The sequence below is a fragment of the Labeo rohita genome, chromosome 16 (assembly GCF_022985175.1).
Source record: "Labeo rohita strain BAU-BD-2019 chromosome 16, IGBB_LRoh.1.0, whole genome shotgun sequence".
In the NCBI taxonomy this organism is placed as follows: domain Eukaryota; kingdom Metazoa; phylum Chordata; class Actinopteri; order Cypriniformes; family Cyprinidae; genus Labeo; species Labeo rohita.
This window is the reverse complement of record NC_066884.1, coordinates 10,606,956-10,627,958: the sequence shown is the minus strand read 5'-3', so window position 1 is coordinate 10,627,958 and position 21,003 is coordinate 10,606,956. Positions and strand designations below refer to the sequence as shown.

The window sequence follows — 21,003 nt, the reverse complement described above, 5'->3', positions numbered from 1 at the left end:
CTACCCTTGAGCCATCCTAGGTGTATATGACTTTCTTCTTTAAGACGAATACAATCGGAGTTATATTAAAAAAGCACTGGCTCTTCCAAGCTTTGTAATGGCAGTGAATGGGGGTCGAGATTTCAATGCATCCATCCATTATAAAAAGTACTCCACATTGGCAATTAATTACAACATAGGCTCACTGGAAATACGTTCCTCTATAGACATTTCTGAATAGACAAAACTGAAAAAAAAAAAAAAAAAAAAAAAAAAAACACTTACCTATATGTATGAATCACTGCAGTTTATAGTTGAAATGAACACTAGAGGCAGTAAAACTCAGACGTCTTTTATTCCTTTTCACACAAAGTATGTTTTACAGGTACAGAGTTTTGATTAATAACATCCTGCGCCGTTTGAAAACGGGTACTTTTGAACATTGTCGTCACAAATACATATCCATGAGTTTTCTAATTCAGTAGATTTGTTCAGTAGCTCACACAATACAGCGTTGCACTTGATGAAGTGATGAAGTGCTCCGGTACAAATCCCATGAAACTACGGTTCGACAAAACAGCTCAAATCTGCATAAGGAAGTTAATATAGCATGGCTGCATCAACAAATGCATTTTTATATAACTTTTGCATTTGTTAACACTGTTGAGTAGGGTTGGGTTTGGTGTAGGGGATATTTCCAACACGATAGATACATTAACCTTTAGTCACACTCGCTGGATATTTAAATTCTGAACAGCTGCAATACGTATCTCAAGCATTGTAATAAAAATGCAGCAATACGTGCCTGTACCAACGTAATAACGTACCACAATCATGTATTGAACGTGTCTTTTAGTGCCACACTATGGACTTCACTGCTGCAAAAATGTCCAGTAAGGTACGTAATTAGGGCATTGCAGAAATGTATATAGAGGGACATATTTTCATGAGCCTGGGTTGGTTAATAAATCGATAAATCAGAAGTGAATCGATGCATTTGTGTAAGAAAATATCCATATTTAAAACTTTATAAACCATAATCTATAGCTTCCATTCCATTCCAGCGAATGACATAGGCCGTAGGCCTAGTGTAAGCTCTGGTGAGAAGTGACAAACGTGGAAGCACAATGCAGAGAGCAAAACAAAACACTGGTCACAAATTAGATGTACAAAAAAGGAATGTAAAGAAAAATGTCTGAGGAATTTTAAATATATATATACAAATGCATCGCTTCAATTCAGAAGACCTATATTAACCCCCTGGAGCCTTATGGAGTACTTTTAATGATGGATGGATGCACTTTTTGCGGCGCCTAAATCTCAACACCCATTCACTGCCATTATAAAGCTTGGAAGAGCCAGGACATTTTTTAATATAACTCTGATTGTATTCATATGAAAGAATAAAGTCATATACACCTAGGATGGCTTGAGGGTGAGTAAATCATTTGGGTAATTTTTATTTTGAGTGAACTAACCCTTTAAATTGATCAAAAGTGACCAATTAAACTCTTTAAAAATCTTTAAAAATGAATACTGATTCTGAAATATCGACTGACCAAAAAGGCCTGAAAAATGTAGCACACTTTCTACCAAATATTAAGCAGTACAACTGTTTTTAACACTGATATTAATACGAAATATATTTTCCATGTTTTCTGAAGGATCATGTGACACTGAAGACTGGAGTACTGGCTGCTGAACATTCAGCTTTGCCATCACAGGATAAATTATATATTTTTAAAAATATTTAAAAAGAATGCATTTATTTCTAAAATTGCAGTCATATTTCATAAGCATTTTTTCACAGCCTTGGTGAGCATAAGAGAGAAAATATTAAAACAATTTTTGAAAGGTGTGTGTATATCTACACACAAACACTAACAGTTACTTATACTGAATTGTTTTTGGGATGAGCTTTGGCTTGTGATGAAAAAATCATTGGGATAAATTGTGTCACACAAAACTTTGAGTATAGATTAATGAGTGTGTAGTGGGCTAAATGTTTAAAGTGGATTGTATATAAGAGACTATGTGATAGAGTGTGAGGCTCCGTCGCTGTGGTCTAATTGGCACCATCCATATTAGGGATGACAGTCAGACACTGGTCTGGTCCTGAGCAGAATTCCAATGCGACACTTACGTGCCACAAAAGCAGCTCCCCTGAGACATAAAGAAATAATGTTCAGCGCTCAGACAGACAATGGGCCAATTTAGCCAGGACTCAAAATGACATATCATTTGCCTTTAAACAAACATTATAATAGAGGTTGAAACATGCAGAGGAAATATTTCAACAATTATTTATTTATTATAATTAGCTTCATACAATAAAATAAACAAATGTAGCTTTTAAGGTACAGTGTGTGCTTTAGGAAGCTTTATGTGAAATGGAGACAAGCCTCATCTAAATCCTGTCCTGTGAAACCACAAAATTGCTTTGTTTTGAAGCTTAGAAGCTTTAGAAACCATACATTTTTGATGCAAAATAATTCATATCATGATATCAGTTTCCTTTCAGTTATATTTCATAATGAATAAGGAATTGTTTGTTCAAGCGTGTTTTCTTTCTAACAAAACACTGAAAAAGTTTTGCTATTATCTAGCTCTCATAGTGAAAGCAAATTGGCCTCACTAGCAGTTCCCATATAATTGTGTCCTTTGACTTAAAAGAATTCACACATACACACACACACACACACAGCCGAACACCTGTTTCATTATTATCAGGAGAACAAGGACATAATGGAGTCTTTTTTGGGGAGGACTAGAGAAGTCACTGTAATTACTGAATGCTTTGATTACCTTTCCGCTCTGCCCATTTGGAATGCTAGTTCAATATCTATTACTTTGAACATTTTATAATGGCCCCTAGTCGCTCACACAGTAAAGGGAAGAGGTTAAAGAGGACAATAGCTGCAGATCTCGCCACTCAGTTCATACTTTTCTACTCTCACGCCTATCGATTTCGGTGGTGGTGAGCAGATTGACTACCTTGGGAAGCCACAAGTGCAGACGGAGAACAAGCAGTTACGTGGTGAACGAAGGCTGAATGTTAACGAGTATACGCTCCCCTGTCTAAATATTAGCTTCGCTTGCTGTTTTCACAGCTAAAGGCCCCGGAGGGTTTGATTTTATTTTCTTCCCAAAAACTAAATAGCAACAAACAGCATCACAGTACAGCATGAAATTTTCCTGATCCCTGAGGCCGTTGTGCGCACTGACAGAAAATTGAATTTGGGGTTGTTTAATCTAACATTTAATGTATTTTAAAACCCTGGAGATTTATGTAGGTAAAAAGAATCCCTGAATCTTATCACATATATTTTTGGAGTAAAAGGGCCCCTTTGAAACTTTGTTAGGAGGTTCTGAAAGACCCAAATTAATTAAATAAACCATAAATCAGTGTTTATTTTAAATAAGTCCATAAATGTTATTTAAACATTTCTTGCTATATCAAAGTATTTAGATATAGTGATATTATTTTGCCCACTATGTGGGCCCCACATTTTATTATAATATAATTTTGTCCCAAAATAGACAATCACACATAATATAATGGGCAGCAGCTATTATAGATGTTATTTACATGAAGTACAAATAGCAATAGATGAAAAAAAAGCAATGGATTCTGTTTACACCAGAGGTCACGTTAACCGAAAATTGTTCGAAAATATTTTTATCGGTGACCAAAAAATCTGAAGGCCGTCCATCACTTTGACAGACTACACTGAGGGTGTATTGTAACTTGTAACTGTAATTCCCACCCCTGTCCGGTTGCTGGCGAGTGTGTTCCAGTGTAGCAGCAGAGCACTGGATCCAAAACAAAAACGAAATTGTAACGAATGTTTTGCTGTTTGTTTCATTATGTACAGGCCAATACACAGAAGCTACAACGATCCATCACGCCACATTAAAATGGTATTTATTGCTTGAATATCCTAATTAAATGGACAGAATTTGAAATCTTAGACTTTGTTTCATATCAAAAGTAGCACAAAGCTTATTTATTGAATGGGAGGCGCACTATGTATTCATTCATCAGCTGGAAACAAACAGCATAGACCAAGAGATCGATTGGGATTTAGGAACTGATATTGGTTCATAAAAATGAGAATATATTAAAATCGCTGTCACTGGGGGGTGTGGTGTTGAACAAGAAAAGGCATGCTGTCTCATCTCTCCATCTGTTCTCTTTAAAATGAATGCATAAGCCTATATCGTCCTGTAAATGTGTTGTTATAATTAAAATATGAAAATTAAAATGACGGGTAATAATAGATTATGACAGAATTTTTACCACCCTGACTGTCAAAATGATGGACAATGTTAAAGTCTAACGCAACCTCTGATTTACACTGTGAAAATAGCTGCATTTTCTTAGTGATATGCTATTTGCAGTAAGTGTAACTATTTACATCGCAAGTAGCGATGAATACTATTTACACTGTGTAAACATAGCAGTATTTTCTTTGCAATAATATTAGTTAGATGCCATTTATACTACTTAGTGAAAACAGTGGCAGAAATGTGCACCTCAGTAATGTAGTACATTATAAAACAGTATGCAGTAATATTGTATAAAGTGTAAATGATCATTTTTGTTAAAATTCTTAATACCACCTTATTGGACAATAAAGCCCTTCCTACACCTACCCCTAACCCTACGCGATAAACACCCTTGAGGCACTTTCCGATTATTTCCTTAATTTTATTGAAAACAAATGCCTTTCTGATCTGATTTGTGATGTGAAAAGGGAGACGTAGCAAAAGGCTGTTTCAAACTTGGGTTGATTGCGTCAAAAAAGTTACTGCTATGCTCTTTAACAAGCATCTTACATGCATACACTACCAGTTAAAAGTTTTTGAACAGTAAGATCCAAAAAAAAAAAGCAAAAGTACATTTGATCCAAAGTACAGTAAAAACAGTAAAAATGTAAAATATTTTTACAATTTAAAATAACTGTTTTCTATCTGAATATATTTTAAAATGTAATTTATTCCTGTGATTTCAAAGCTGAATTTTTAGCATCTTTACTCCATTCACATGATCCTTCAGAATCATTCTAATATTAGAAGAATTATTAGAATTCTTTTCAGGTTTCTTTGATGAATATAAAGTTCAGAAAACTCTTTTATCTGAACTTTAATAACATTATAAATGTCTTTATCATCACTTTTGAACAATTTAAAGCATGCCAAACAATTAATTTCTATAATTTCTTAGAATTATACTGACTCCAAGCTTTTGAATAGTACAATGTATAATGTTACAAAAGCTTTTTTATTTCAGATAAACGTTGATCTTTGGATCTTTCTTTTCATCAAAAAATCCTGAAAAAAATGTACTTAACCACCTAACTGTCACCGTCCCGTATACGGGACGCCTTCGTTTACTTCACCATATTACAAATAAATCCCAATCTAATCATGACAAACTATATATCGTTGTAAAGGTCTAATATTTTACCACTGTTTCATGTTAGAAATGATGTAAGAAAAATAATAGATTAATTTATGACAAGAGTGCACCTTAAAAATCTACATCATAACAGGGGTTCTGACCTTTGTCACAAAAAGATTTTCTTCAATGCCTTTTTCCCTATCACACTTTAGATATCATAAGAAATTATATATCAGATGAAAACTTAAAATCTCAATATTCATCCTTTCAAACCCATTTTAAAATCAAAATTGCATTACCATTGAAAATGTACATTAAAATCATATTACAAAATGTTTTCGTTCATGAATTATAAAAATTAAAGTTTGAATAGTGCATTTTCACGTCTATGTTCAAAATGGGAGTGACAGTTTTAAATATTGATAATAATAATACATTTTTCTTGAACAGCAAATCAGCATATTAGAATGATTTCTGAAGGATCATGTGACACTAAAGACCGGAGTAATGATGCTGAAAATTTTGCTTTGATCACAGGAATAAATTACATTTTAAAACGTATTAAAAAAAGAAAACAGTTACTTTAAATAGTAAAAATATTTCACAATATTACAGTATTTTGGATCAAATAAATGCAAGCTTGGTGCGCAGAAGAGACTGCTTTAAAAACATTAAAACTCTTACTGTTTAAATACTTTTCACTGGTAGTGTACATACATACACATATACACAAAAACCACTTCATATTTCAAGTTTTAATATTTTCATCTTCCGTTTTGTGCACAGTCACAACATTTTCTATTTTCTGACATTGTATTGCTTATATCCGTGCTTCTCAGAGTAGCGCTGCATGCACACACAAAAAGAGCAAAAGAGCAAAATAGTACGTACGAGAAAAAATCCTCTTCGTTTAGACGTCAGCTTTCCTCCTACTTCAGTGTGTTGGTCTTTGATAAAGACCTGTTACCGGGGCAACACAGACCTAATTCACAGACTTGGAACTGTCATGCACTAACCTCTGGTGCAGAGGGGGGTGCAAGAACGGTGGAGAAGAAAGGGGTGGGGGGGAACAGAAGAGACAGTTAATTACAGAATGCAAATTACGTTGTCAGAAGAGCCATTCAAAAAAGAGTCAGCTCCTCCCCTTTGGTGCAGGTTTAATAAGCCACTCTTTCAAACGGTCCTGCCTGTGGCTTTCAGAGACAACTGGAAATAATCTCAGAATGATGAACAGAATCGGATTGCCTCTTCCAGGCCTTGACAACCTAATTCATGCAAAATAGCGAGCTATGGGTAAAGCCACAGGCATGGGACTATCTTCTTACAAGGTGTTGAACAACATCTACCCCTGGGCTCCTCTAAAATTTCTATCCCCCTCTCTCCGTCTTTTTCTCTCTAGCACGCTCTTTCTAACTTTAACTTCTTTCCATTTTCCCCACATTGTTTTTTAGCCCTTGAAAATGTTCCCTCTAGTAATCCTATAATTTTATTTGACTTGTCACGGCTGAAGGAAACTTGAAGTCTGCTGGATATTGAGCGGCAATCCCACTGCTTCATATATAGACAGACATAAATCAGTTTCAACATACTGAATAATAATATTGGTGGAAATTAAATATTGAATACTCAGTATTGTAGCTATACTGTAAATGTAGGGGTGTCTCTGAACAGCGTCTCTAATATCGTCTCAGTGACTGGCTCAGTACTTTGTTTAGCCTTTGAAAAACCAATAGCAAAGACACAGAAAAAGAGCGAAAGAGCAAAATAGTAAGTAGGAGAAAAAATCCTCCTCCTTCGTTTAGACATCAGCTTGTGAAAATGAATAAAGAATGTCAATTCGTGAAATTACATTTAGATTTGCTCACACTGCATCAGATTGCTTTTACATGCTATTTTGTGCAGTGTTGAGTCTTACAACCAATCAAATGCATTTCTGTAGGAATGCACTGGCCAATCCTACAGAGGCGCTCAGATCAGCTAGTGAGAAAAGCATTTCAGGATTTTTCCTCCATATAATGGACTTCAATGGTGCCCCCTGATTTTGAACTTCCAAAATGCAGTTTAAATGCAGCTTCAAAGGGCTCTAAACGATCCCAGCCGAGGAAGAAGGGTCTTATCTAGTGAAACTATCAAAACTTTTTTTCGAAAAATTAAAATTTGTATACTTTTTAAGCACAAAAGCTTGTGTAGCACTAGCTCTGGGATGCATGTCCACGACGCTACGTACTACAGAATCATGTCAAAAGGTTTTTTTTTTAAAAAAAATGGTTGATCGTTTCGCTAGATAAGACCCTTCTTCCTCGGCTGGGATCATTTAGAGCCCTTTAAAGCTGCATTTACACTGCATTTTGGAAGTTCAAAATCGGGGGGCACCATTAAACTCCATTGTATGGAGAAAAATCCTGAAATGCTTTCCTTAAAAACCATAATTTCTTTACGACTGAAGACCGAAAGACATAAACATCTTGGATGACAACGGGGTGAGTAAATTATTTGTAATTTTGTAGTTCTCCTATAACAAAATTATTTCTTTTAACATATATCATCACTGACCATTTCAGTTTTCTGATCCAATCACAATCTGATTTTAAAATGATTCTCAAAATTCTAAATGTTAATGTTTCTTATGTTAATTAATGAGCTTGCCAATTTAGAATATAAAATGTATGTGTTGAATTTTATAATATAATTAAAAAATGTTTTTAATATTATTACAAATTATTTTTAATAACTAAAAATTAATAATAAATAAAAAATAATAATTATATAGTATTTTTAACTAAATATAGCTTGAAAATATACAATAAAATATTAAATAATAAAGGGAAAAAATAAACATTTTACAAGCAATAAACAAAGGTGCAATCTGATACGGGTTTAAGTATCAGTGAAGCTGTTACTGATAACATCATAAACAGCAGCAAGTCTAATGCACAGATCTGTTTTAACATATCAAATGTTTTGTTCTATCTTTTCTTTCAGAATCGGTGAAGAGAGAATCGTGATGCATCGGTCAATCACTTTTTCTTCCACCCCTACTAAACCGGTAACATTGCTGAAACTGTTGTCGAAGTGAAAGTGCTATTTTCTTTTCTTCTTTGCCGCAGCATTGGAAAAAAAAAAAAACCCTGTGAAGTCAGTTTTCCCTGACAAAGCACACTATATCGTAAGCTTGAGAGCTCTATTGTGAGCGCATGCATGTCAAGTGTGGCTCTGACACTCATTTGAATACAATCAACTTCACTGTGATTTCAGTCAGAGGCGACGGCTGTTTTAGAGCAGTGTTAAATTGTGTATTTACGTCTCGCTCTTATTCAGGGCGAAGCGTTATTCGGCGGTTTAAGTGGATATGGATCCCTGTGTTTCACACACATTTCCTCTGAAGTGAAATCAATAGAATTACATGAGCACCGAGCTCCAAACACCATTCATTGTGGATCCTCGCGATAGCCACACAGACTTCAATATGCAGCACTGCTGGAGTCTTCAGAAAGCTCGGAAGACTTTAAAACAAAAAGAGATAACAGCTTAAAGAGGGAGGGAATTCCAATTACCCCCCTCTGCTGACGCCCATCACAAACCTCTGTTATCTTAATTGTACAAGACGGGCTGCTCTGAACTAAAAGTGAATCAAAGAGATCAACACATTTATTTTAAATTAGAAACCCATGCAGGCACACATGAATTTGTAATTACTTATGCTAATACTCTGGTGATAGACGGAGGACACTGAGACTTCCTGACAGAGGTGGTACAGATGGATGAATGGAAAGAGTGCGAAGAGCACTCAAAAATAAAACTTCTGTCATTATTTAACCTCATGTCGTTCCAAACCTGGATATAATGAAAGTGAATGAAGGTTGAGGTTGTCAAGCTTCAAAAAGCACCTTAAAAGTCAATATTTCAAATCTTCTGAAGCCATAAGTTAGCTTTGTGTGAAAAACAGACCGAAATGTAATCTTTTTCAAAAACATTAAATCTTTTTCACTTCAGTTCACTTTTATTTGTATGCCACTTTTCATGATACATATTGTTTCAAAGCTGCAGGAGATGCATGTTTCTACATAACAAATAAGAATAATTTACTCTTGTTATGAGAGGTAACTATGTCAAAATAATGTCCAGATGCCAGAAATGTACAGTTCTTAGATAATACAAATCATGCATTAGTGTAGTTAGTGAATGATGTGTATGCAAACAGAATCAATGCAGTGATTATATGTTATATATATATGATATATGATGTCAGTTTTGTGTATTTATTCAGAGCTGGCGTCATTGCAGTCCTCACAGGGGTTGGCGTCATCCCATTAATAGGTAGCCAATCACTTGACCCTTCGCACAGAGTTTGACTGACAGGCAATCTGGCCAATCATAACGCAGAGTCTGCAATTTTTGTCTGACAAACAAACCAGACAGAAGAGTGGAGTCGCGTCGGTGGACTGTGTGTTTTTTCCACGGTTGAAACAAGATACCTTCTGATATCTGTTTATTCTGTTTATTTATATTTATTTTGTGCTAGAACTAGTAATAAGGAAGAGATGATTGGTTCATGCGCCGCTTAAACTGAGGCACTACAGTGATCTGTCACAACACATTAAAGTCTTTGCAAGGGTTGATCAATTGATTCTTTTCAATAAATCAAATGATTCAGTTCATCAAACCAGACTGAGTGGGACCCATTTGCAGTCTTGGCCATTTGAGAGCTTGTGCACACGACAGGAAGTAAGTGTGCAAGACTCTCATGTCTGAATAATGCCAAAGCTCCAGTGCTCTTTACTCACACTAAATCTGTTTTGAAGCTATATTTAAACCTAAGCATACAGTTGAAGTCAAAAGTTTACATAGACCTTGCAGAATCTGCAAAATGTTAATTATTTTACCAAAATAAGAGGGATCATACAAAATGCATTTATTTTTTTATTTAGTACTGACATGAATAAGATATTTCACGTAAAAGATGTTTACATATAGTCCACAAGAGAAACTAACAGATGAATTTATAAAAACGACCCTGTTTAAAAGTTTACACACACCTGATTCTTAATGCTGTGTTGTTACCTGAATGATCCGCAGCTTTTTCTTTTTTTTCAGTTTTTGTTTTTGTTTAGTGATTGTTGTTCATGAGTCCCAATTCTTTGTCCTGAACAGTTAAACTGCCCGCTGTTCTTTGGAAAAGTCCTTCGGGTCCCACAGATTCTTTGGTTTTTCAGCATTTTCGTGTATTTGCACTCTTTCCAACAATCCTGTATGATTTTGAGATCTTTTCACACTGAAGACAACTGAGGGACTCAAATGCAACTATTACAGAAGGTTTAAACACTCACTGATGCTTCAGAAGGAAAAACAATGCATTAAGAGCCAGGAGTGTAAACTTTTGAATGGAATGAGGATGTGTACATTTTTCTTATTTTGCCTAAATATCATATTTTTTTTTTCATTTAGTTCTGCCCTTCAGAAGCTATAGAAGATACTTACATGTTTCCCAGAGGACAAAATAAGTTAAATTTACCCTGATCTTCAAATTCAAAAAGTTTTCACCTGCCGGCTCTTAATGCAACGTTTTTTCTTTTTGAAGCATCAATGAGCATTTGAAACTTCTGTAATAGTTGAGTCTCTCAGTTGTCTTCAGTGTGAAATGGTTCTGAAAATAATACAGTCATTTTTGGAAAGGGTTCAAATACACAAAAATGCTTATAAAAAAAATTGTGGGACCTGAAGAATTTTTCTGAAGAACAGCAGGTAGTTTAACTGCTCATGAACAACAACAACAACAAAAAACAGCTGTGGATCATTCAGGTAACAACACAGTATTAAGAATCAAGTGTATGTAAACTTTTGAACAGGGTCATTTTTTTTTATAAAATCAGCTATAATTTTCTCTTGTGGACTATACGTAAATGTCTTTTATGTGAAATATCCTGTTAAGGTCAGTACTAAATAATAACATGCATTTTGCATAAACCCCCTTTTATTTTGGTAAAATAATTAACATTTTGCAGATTCTGCAAGGTGTATGTAAACTTTTGACTTCAACTGTATCTTATCATCATAATCAGCATCTCACATGAGAGTTTGCGAGATTTCAAGGTAAACTTTCCAGTGTTCATTAAATAAAATGGATATTACATATAATTGTTAAAGTGTTGCCCATTTTATTAGTTATAAAGCACAAGTCTTATAATGGTTTTATTGTGATTATGTGTCCTTTTTAAAGCTTGACAGCCTGACTCCTCATTCACTTTAATTGTTCATTGCAGCCAGGATGTCCTACAAAAATCTACATTTTGTACATTACCCGGAAGAAAGAAAGTCATACAGGTTTGGAATTACATGAAGGTGAATGAATAATGACAGAATTTACATTTTTAGCTGAACTAACCCTTTAAATGAACTTAACACGCAGGCATGGAGTCTCTCTCTGCGTGGCCTCTCTAGAGAACCGGAGCCATTGAGTGGTAATTACTGTTATCTGCCACTTGTTTTATTAACACGTGTCCTCAAAGAATGGAGTTCAACTGCGACGCCATGTGGGCCGATGCCCAGTTTGATAGGTCTGCAGGAAGAAATAATTATTATGAGGAAAGCTCTTGTTATGCCATATAAAGAGGGCTTTACTTGGAAACACCCACACGCACCCTCACAATGAGCGAGGCAGTTTGGCTAATGGAAGGATAGAAACTATTAAACAGCACGAGAAGATGGAGAAGATATGTGGGGGAGGCAAAAAGGGAGAGGGAGAGAGAGATGACTTTGGGAAGAAGTTTTACGTGCAGACAGAGAGTTCTAAAAAAGAATCCACAATAAAAAAAAATGTAAAAAAGAAAGGCAGAGAGAAAAAAAAATGAGGACATACTGGGTCTTGTCTGTGCCAACAGCTAGTAATTACACGCCAATCATCCACCCTGAGGACAGCATGGGAATTAACTAAGCAGAGAAATTGTGGGGAAAATTCAATTAAAAATTGAATTAATAAATGTGCTTTGGCTTTCCGGACTGGTGTGAGTCGTTTTGAAGGAATTGGACAGAATGAAATCCTTTACCTGTGAAATACAGTGAAAGTGCATTAAATTTGGTTCGGTTTTGTGTGTACATACACCTAATTGTGTCAGTCTCAACTAATTTACAGATGAAAATGTTTGTTGACAAGGTTTTTTTTTTAAGTGAACAATCATAAAAAGCAAAACTTTTGACAAGAAAAAAAAGCTATTATTATAACATTTGCACAGAGAGTGAAACACAAGCATATGAATTAAGTTACATGATCATCTGAATTTTTAATGTGCTTTTATGAATATAGCGTTGCCATAAAAACATGCTTAAATAATATTTGTGACCCTGGACCACAAAACCAGTCGTAAGTCACACAGATGTATTTGTACCAATAGCCAACAATACATTGTATGGGTTAAAATTGAATGATTTTTTTTTTTTTATGCCTAAAAATAATTAGGATATTAAGTAAAGATCGTGTTCCATGGAGATATTTTGCAAAGCCGTAAATATATCAAAACTTAATTTTTGAATAGTAATATCAGAGAACTTTTTCTCACTATTTTGATTTTTTTGCACTCTCAGATTTCAGATTTTCAATAGTCGTATCTCAGCCAAATATTGTCCTATCCTAACAAACCATACATCAATAAAAAGATTATTCATTCAGCTTTCAGATGATGTATACATCTCAATAAAAAAAAAGACCCTTTTCACTGTTTCACTTTTTTTTTTTTTTTTTGTCCAGGGTCACATTTGAATAATAATAGCCCATCTACAGTCTGTCTATAAAAACAAACAATTAATAATAAAATGAACATTATATTATTATGCAACAATTATTAGATTATTATATGTTATTATTCTGGGAGCTCAAGATATATTTCTGTATGCTTGACATATTCAAATTAATATTAATAAATTATATATATATATATATATATAATGAAATATAATGAAGAATTATTATTATTTAAAAATATATGTAATATGCAAAATTGTCTAATTTAAAAGTCTAATTATTGAATATGACATGAAAAAATGTTTTACATTAATTGAGATTTTTGTTAAAAAACAACAAAAATTATACTTAAAAACAAACCAAAACATGCAGTAAAAATTAACATTAGGTGATAAAAGAGTGAGTCGCATTAACTTGGTGTAATAGACACCGCAGTATACCTGCTGTGAGTAAACAGTTAAATAAAAATAATAATAGTACTAATAATAAAATATGTATTTGATGGCGGCAAGGGCCATCTTTTCACTGAAAAGCATTATTAACCACCTAATTGGCCGATAATTAAAGCATTGTTTGTTTGCCACTTTCGGTGAGTGCTAATACTGACCCAGTTTAATGATTAATGACTCCATAATTTACATTCTACAAATCTAATTATTTCCTCTCCACCTTCATTATTGCTGCCATGCTAATGGCATGCTTCTCGCCTGAGGGTGTTCCCTCAAAGAAAAAAGGAGGTCCCAGCTCATTTGGTACCCAGTGCTGCATCTGCACGTCCTTGAGAAAGGCAACTTTCCTATTTACCAACATCACCTTAAATAAATATATCTCCTAATCATCCATATTATTGTAGAATGTCCTCTAGCATATGTTCCAGGGGTTGACGGGGGTCAAACAGCAGGAACTGGTGTGACAAAAGTCTTTAAATACACCAGGACACCCTTTCTAGCACCTTTAATTTTAAAAGTAGATTTGTAGATATAATAACTGCTCTGTCATTCTGCTAATCCTGTGCCCCGAGTCTCTGTCGGCCCCCAGCAGTGGCTTGACAGAGAAATTAGTTGCTGCTGCACTGAGTAACTGTTGAATGTGTATTAAAGCATTTAAAATCAATGTTGGCAGTTTAATCTCAGCATTTGATATATCTCCACTGCAAGAGACTGCGAAAATAATGAATTTGTGAATTTATGATTTTTACAATGAGATATTGTGACACGAAACACTTTTACCCAATTGCTTATGTTGGGCCGCATTGAAATATTCACTTTAATAGTTGGCACCTATTTAAATTTCAATTCTGTACAAAGATTATGCTCATATTTAATTCCTCTGTACTTCTGTTACACAAATATTTGCATATTTAAGTAATGTAGCTCCTTTAAAGGGTTAGTTCACCCAAAAAATGAAAATTATGTCATTCAAAATACTCCAAATACGTTCCAAAACGTAAGACCTTTGTTCATCTTCAGAACACAAATTAAGATATTTTTGATGGAATCCAAGAGCTTTATGATGCTGCATAAACAGCACCGTAACTACCACGTTCAAGGCATTGGTTCAACCTTTAAGGAGAACTCCACTTCCAGAACAAAAATTTACAGATAATGTACTCACCCCCTTGACATTCAAGATGTTCATGTCTTTCTTTCTTCAGTCGTAAAGAAAAATGTTTTTTTAAGGAAAATTTTTCAGCATATTTCTCCATATAATGGACTGATATGGTGCCCCGAGTTTGAACTTCCAAAATGCAGTTTAAATGCGGCTTCAAACGATCTCAAATGCAGTTGTAAATGATCCCAGCCGATCTTTTTAATCTCAAATGCTTGTCTTGTCTTGCTCTCCTCTGTGTACTCTGGCTCATATGTCGAAAAAGTCCAAAAGTATTTTCTCCCTCAACTTCAAAAATCATTTCGAAATCATCCTACATCGCTGCAGAAGTACCGACCCAGTCTATGCAAAGTAAACATGGAAAGAAGATCAAATACCCTTAACAAAAAAGGTAAAACATGAACATGAGATGGGAGTTTTTCAACATACCAAGACAAGATGAGCATTTGAGATTAAAAGTATATAAATTGTATTATTTTTATGAAAATAATTGTTTCGCTAGATGAGACCCTTCTTCCTCGGCTGGGGTCGTTTACAACCGCATTTGGGTTCATTTGGAGCTGCATTTAAACTGCATTTTGGAAATTCAAACTCGGAGCACCATAGAAGTCCATTATATGGAGAAAAATCCTGAAATGTTTTCCTCAAAAAACGATTTCTTCATGACTGAAGAAAGAAAGACATTCACATCTTGGATGACAAGGGGGTGAGCACATTATCTGTAAATCTTTGTATTGGAAGTGAACTTCTTTAATTGTATGTAGCTACGAGAATACTTTTTGTGCCCAACGAAAAAAGAAAACGATTTATTCAACAATTTCTTCTTTACCATGTCAGTGTTTGCCATACCTTTTAATCTTTTATCTTTTAATTTGTTTTCCGAAGACAAACAAGGGTAAGAATTTTTATTTTTGGGTGAACAATCCCTTTAAATTTGTAAAAGAAGAATAAAAAGACAACAACCAAATTTAGTACTGAAAAAAATAAGTAGAAAGAACATTTGGTTCTGTAGGAATTAAGCAATGATCTGCTCTTCAAAATAACCTTGGTGAAGCTGCCAAATGAGAACATATTATGAGCATGTGCCTCGAAATAGGAATATCAATGTCTCTGCTTAATGTCAGGGATTTTTTTCTACATGTTCGTGTACTCAGGACCTGGACAAACACAAAGACCATTCTAATGACATGTCTGTCTAGCTTACAGCAAGTCTGCTTCACCCGTGTCACAGTGCGCTTCACAAAGCCTGAGGTTTAACTACTCTAGTGATGACTAATTATGTTGTCAAACACACATGAAAGTCAACGCAAGTATGTTAAGCTTGAGACAGACAGGAACATTTAAAAAGGGCAGCATAACCCTGTATTCTGTTATTATTTACCCACTCTTCTGACTTGCTTGCTTCTGTAAAACATAAAAGAGATGTTTTCACTCCGCTTTATATGACTGTTTGAGTGTGAAATTAGAATGTTGGAAAGGTTACTTTTGAAATGTAATAGATTACAGATTACAATTTACCCTATTTAAAATGTAATGAGTAGTGTAAATATTTTAATTACTTTATTTAAGTAATGTAACTGTTTACATTTGATTACTTTTTGATTACTTTTCTAAATTTCTAATGAATGTTTTTAACTTTTAATCATTTTCAAACATTTAAACCAGGCAGGGTTAACCTTACAGTATGACTCAACAGTGATTACTGTCAGACTTTCAAAATCTTTTCATCACTTGAATTAAGATTATAATCATTTAATTTTAAAGCACAGCCCCCACAAAATCAGACTTTAGCACTTCTTTTTACTTTGAGATTTTTCTGAGGTTAAATACAGATAAGAAATCATAAGTCATAATTTTAATGTTTTTGAAATCAAATATTTGCATAGTTATGACAGGAATCACAGGCATCTAACAATGCCTTGGGAAAAAAACAGTTAATCTTAAAAAATAAAGCATATACATACATTTGTCTTATTCTGTGTCCTAAACTCCTGAAACATTGGTCTCATATTTTAGAGCACTTTGGGAAGAAATCAATGAAATTTGTATGTGAGTGTGTGTGAAAATATTCAGATTTAACCCCCTTTGTAGTCATTAACATTTTCATGACCCATAGATATAGATATAGATATAGATATAGATATAGATATAGATATACAGTAGTCAACATTTGAAGTGGATCAAAACCTTTCATCAAAGTTGTCCTAAAACCAAAAAATACTCGTTCTTGTCTTAGGACAGCTTTGATTAACTTTTTTTGATCCACTTCAAATGTTGACTACTGTAGATATATAGGATTGTGTGAATAAATTTATAAAATTATTAGAGTTGAAATGTTTTAAGTATAAAGTCATAAAATTATGACTTTTCTCGAATTACTTTAATTTCATAACGGCATTTCAAGATTATTCTCAAAACATACAACTGTATTTTCAAAGTCTGGAGGAGTCATTTGTAGTTGCCAAATATCATAGCCAATCTGCAAATTTATGCAGTCGGAGTTGACAGATTCACAGAAAATTATGTAGAGTATTATGGGCACAGACGCCATTTTATTTTTAGCTTCAGACTCCGAATCCTTCCAATCTTAACATGTCCCATAATTCAAGCTGATTTTATAACACATTGATTCTGTTTGTCATGCATTTCCAAGAAACAAGGCACATGTTTCTGATTGTGCTAAATCCTCAGTCATTTAGTTTTAAAATCTGCTTCGATTTTAAAAGTCGCATAGTGTATTGCAGCCTTAAAACACTGTCACACTTTTTCAGACTGTCAACCTTCAAATCTGGAAATTCATTATTTTTTCTCTCTCTCTCTCTTCTTCTTCTCCTTCTTCTTTCTAGATTTAAAGGAATAGTTAAACCAAAACTGAAATTTTGCTTAAAGTGTACTCATCTTTATGTGCATAATAGTGATGATTACCTGCAGTTGATAACCAGGGGAAGTACTGGTTTCTGAGATCATTCTTCACAGAAAGGTTGTCTACATACCTTGTGCTTTCATCAATGAGGTTCTGTAACTTTAATTTGTTCATTCCTGCCCTGGGCTGTGCTGAAAGCTTATTCTTTTTGACTGTATTCCTTTAATTTAGCATCTGAACAGATTATTCATTTCTGATGCACTAACTGATGTTCACTTCATTCATCGAGTCACTATGTTTTGTCGTTGCTCTGCTGAGAGAGTGGCAGTGATGCAATTTTGCTTTGAATTCAGTGATGTGCTGCAAGCATATCGACCTCAGCTCTGTTAATTTACCATTGGGGACGAGTTGAACAGGGAACAAATTTACATGGTGAACAAACTCCACGCAACAGACTGAAGATGATTCCTGTCAACACTAGCTGTTCACACTCTGTAATAGAGTCTTCAATGATTTTGAGCAATTAATTAAAGAAAAACCCAGGCTTCAAATGTAATTGGAGTGCACTGAACAAGTTTTCAAGAGCTACAGCTCTTTAGATGTCATCAATATTTCTACTTCATTCAACTCGGGGAATGTGCACAATGTGCTCTATGTCAGATAAAATTTATTCCAGCTTTTCGAGTAAACATGAATTCAGAGTGTTGGTTCTGCTGTGGAAATACAACATTTTTTCTGCAGTTTAATTCGCAAGCAAAGCTCAGCAACTCTTTTTATGTACAAGGCTTTTAATGTACAAATGCTGCTCAAATTGAGTTTCTTTTCCTGCATGCAACCAGAGCTGCTAACAGGATGTTCAATTGAGACAAAGGCACCCGAAAAGGTCCTTCTTAAGGGACTAAAAACACTTCATTAACTTGTATTTGCATGACTAACTCCTTTCATGTGTCGTCTGATTGTCACAAGGCCAACAGACTGTAGGCAGTTCATTCCTCACAATTACTTCTCATAAAGCCCCAGAGACATCAGAGGAGGAGACTCTTCAAGAAATGGCCTTTAAATTGACAAGGCTGCTTGAAATAAACATATTAAAATGAAACATAATGATGTATGTAAGAATTGGCAGCCTTTCTATGGAAGCTTGTTTCTGCCACTAAATAATAAAAAAAAAAACCTCGCATTTCTGACCTTTCTCAGAATTGTGACGAAAACCCATAATTGTGAGTTATAAAGTCAGGATTGTTAGAGGTGTGTGTGTGAGAATGTCGGAATTGTGAATTTGACTTTTTCTCAGAATTTCAAATCACTTCATAACTTGCAATTACGAGTTTAGTTTATATCTAGCAATTCTGAAAAACAAACAAGAATTACAAGTTTATATCTCACAATTCTGAGAAAACAAATCATAATTGCGAGTTTATATCTCGCAATTCTGACTATATAACTCACAATTGCGAGTTATCTCACAATTAAAAAAAAAAAAGAATTGCAAGTTCATATCTTGCAGTTTATAACTCACAATTGCGATCTCGCAATTAAAAAAAAAAAACAAGTCAGACTTGCATGTTTATATCTTGCAGTTCTGACATTATAACTCACAAATGGAACTTTATATCTCGCAATTCTAAAAAAAAGTCAGAGCTCACTTTTGCGATCTCTCTGAGAAAACAAATCAGAATTGCGAGTTAACATCTCACAATTCTGACTATATAACTCACAACTATGATCTTGCAATTCAGAAAAAACAAGTTTATATCTTGCAGTTCTGACATTATAACTGAAAAAAAGATCTCACAATTCTGAAAAAAAAAAATCTGACTTTCCAATTTACATCTGGCTATATATTTCACAATTGTGATCTCACAATTCTGAAAAAACCAAGTCAGACTTGTGAGTTTATATCTCACAATTTGGAGAAAACAAATCAGAATTGCAAATTTATATTTCACAATTCTGACCATATAATTCACAATTGCAGTCTTGTAATTCTGAAAAAAACAAAACAAGTCAGACTTGCAAGTTTGTATCTTGTAGTTATAAAAAAACAAGTCAGAATTGTGAGTTTATATCTTGCCGTTTTTTAACTTACAATTCCAATCTCGCAATTCTGAAAAAAAAAGTCAGACTTGGAAGTTTATATCTTGCAGTTTTGACATTACATTGTACAATTCTAAAAAAACAAAACAAAAAAAACAAAAAAAAGAAAACAAGTCAGAATTCCGAGTTTATGTCTCACAATTCATATCTTAAAATTCTGACATTATAACTCACAATTGCAATCTCGTAATTCTGAGAAAAAAAAAAAAAGTCAGACTTGCAGGTTTATATCTTGCAGTTCTAAAAAAGACAAGTCAGAATTGTGAGTTTATATCTTGCAGTTTATAACTCACAATTGCGATCTCGCAATTCTGAAAAAAAAACAAGTCTGGCTTTGCGAATTGCAATTCTGACTATATAACTCACAATTGCGATTTCACAATTCTGACAAAAAAAACAAGTCAGACTTGCAAGTTTATATCTTGCAGTTCTGACATTATAACTCTCAATTGCAACTCTCTCTATCTCTATTTCTAATCTGCACTTTCATATTGTTTCTCATTTAACAAAATAAGGTTTAAAATTATTTTGCTATTTTGGGCAGAAGTTCTAGAAGTGGTTTACTCCTGTTCCGTTTCTTACATTTGGCCTGTAGTGATAAAATACTGGAATAAACTTCATTTGAACTAATATGACCTCACAATAAAAGTTTTATTTACACTACCACCCCTGCGACCGACACATTAAACATAGCCTCGGTGGAAGTTTTGCAACTAGTCAGTTCTTGCGTTTTGCAAACACACCCACCTTTGGGACAGACCAATCAAGCGCCGCAGCTGGGGGCGGAGTTACCGGTCGAGGCATTTCTCCTGCCGTCGGAGTTCTGTTTTCTCTTCCTCCACCAGCACCCCCCATTCTGTTCATGTGTGAAATGAGCAAGAGTCTTATCTCTTAGAAACACACCACTGAGCCAGAGGAGACACAAGCAAGAGAGAAACAGTGCGGGAAGGGTGAGGGCAGAGAGCGAGGGAGAGGGAGCGTTTGAGAGTGTAGTTGCCCACGTGGGCTGCACACTAATAGGCCGCGTTTGGTATGCCACAGGCCACACGTTTATTTCCAACAGCGGGCAGCGCTAATCCAGCCGAGTATGAGCTCCATACTGCAGACGCGAGCTGAACATACTGAAACATATGAGTGAAGTCCCGAGACACCTTTTTTTCTCACCCCAGCGCTGTTTTGTGATCATTTTCGTCACAAAGGTGGTAATTTTGATAGTTCAAAGGCTGGAACTAATCGAAAAGGGCATTCTTTTGTGCTTTCAGACTGAAATACATTCAATGGCAGAGTCCGCTGAGTGAGACGCAGAGAACTAGAAGA

The 21,003-nt window shown here is 34.6% G+C and overlaps 1 long non-coding RNA gene across 1 annotated transcript; it reads right to left on the bottom strand.

Annotated features, from left to right (window-relative positions):
- Positions 1 to 1,524: 1,524 nt before the first annotated feature.
- Positions 1,525 to 20,532, bottom strand: LOC127177848 (uncharacterized). The gene is made up of 3 exons (XR_007829270.1): positions 20,434 to 20,532; positions 6,275 to 6,401; positions 1,525 to 2,142 (listed from the first exon to the last, which is right to left on the bottom strand). It is a non-coding gene; the product is annotated as an uncharacterized LOC127177848 (long non-coding RNA).
- Between the last annotated feature and the right edge of the window lie 471 nt (positions 20,533 to 21,003).